The sequence below is a fragment of the Macadamia integrifolia genome, chromosome 2 (assembly GCF_013358625.1).
Source record: "Macadamia integrifolia cultivar HAES 741 chromosome 2, SCU_Mint_v3, whole genome shotgun sequence".
NCBI lineage: Eukaryota > Viridiplantae > Streptophyta > Magnoliopsida > Proteales > Proteaceae > Macadamia > Macadamia integrifolia.
The window spans coordinates 4,311,673-4,312,936 of NC_056558.1; the positions used below are offsets into that span (position 1 = coordinate 4,311,673).

General features: G+C 38.3%; 1 protein-coding gene across 1 annotated transcript in view; it reads left to right on the forward strand.

The window, feature by feature from the left end:
- The window catches only part of LOC122093849 (uncharacterized aarF domain-containing protein kinase At1g71810, chloroplastic), a 23,895-nt gene that overhangs the window by 8,113 nt on the left and 14,518 nt on the right, over window positions 1-1,264 (forward strand). The window lies entirely within an intron of this gene.

Sequence of the window (1,264 nt, forward strand, 5' to 3'; positions counted from 1 at the left end):
GCCTAGATCAATGGTTCTTCCTTGTTCCTTGATTCCTTCTCAAAGCCCTTTCTTAAAACCCTTGACAAAATCCAAACCCTATTTGTGAATCGTGTTTTTGTTTTGTTTGTTTTGGTTATTTTTGGAGTAAAGTTGATCCTATACATCTCAAGTGTTAACAAAATTATACACCTACCAATAAAAAATCTATATTTGGAATCTTCATCAAGTAATTTTAAAATGTGTTTAAAAAAAAAAAAAACCCTTAAGGCTCCACTTCACATAAGGCGGAGCATTGCCTTACCATCTCTAGACCGCATCAGCGCCAAGGCACTGGTAAGGCTAAGGCGCCTTAAAAACTATGCCTAGTCCCATATATATGCTCCCAGGAGGTGAGTGGATACGCTTCCTACCTTGTGCTAGAATTTTGGATATGGGGCTGCCCATTTAGCATTAATAGCTTCTATTCTTACCACCCCCCCTCTGCCCTGCCTTGCCCTGCCCTGCCCAATAAATAAATAATAATAAATGGAGGAAGAAAAACTACTATTTTATACATCAATGGAGACTGATGATGTTCAAACTGATGTCATTCCTGAGTCCTTGCCTGCATATGGCGACAGATTCTCCTACCCCCTAATCATCACAGCTACAGCAGCTCAAGGATGAGACAGTGCATGCCCCACCCATCTATGGGCAGGTCACTGGATGAATCCTAAATGTTGGTTAAGGAATATCGCTTCCATAACTTTTGTTTCCCATGGGAACCCTAAATAAATCTAGAAGCTAGAGAGAGATTGGCAGGGTGGGGAGTCTCACTGGACAAATCCTCATTGCCGTTCTAAGAATTATCATCTTTATGAACTCTTCTCTTCATCTCTACAAAGAACACCATAGGAACCCCTTGAAACATCTAGAAACTAGATAGAGGGAAGATGGAGAGAGTCATTTTCACTCATTCTAAACTTGCATTGCCTACCTTTTCCCGTCGAAGGTTCTTTGGTTCTGTGATTGTTTTCCTGTTTTGGTCTATTGCAGTCTTTCTTCCCAAATATGACAGTAGGTGTGATGTACTCTAGCTTTATGAGGATAGATGAAGATGCCTACTGCTAATTGTTTCCCGTTGGAATTGTATAATAAAGTTCTCACTTTATATATATATATATATATATGTATATATATATATATATATTTAATCCTTTCCTTAAATGCATTAGAGCTCCATAAACAATCACTTGGGCATTTAAATTTAGTAGAAATGTTAACTCAAACTTCATATTGGTTA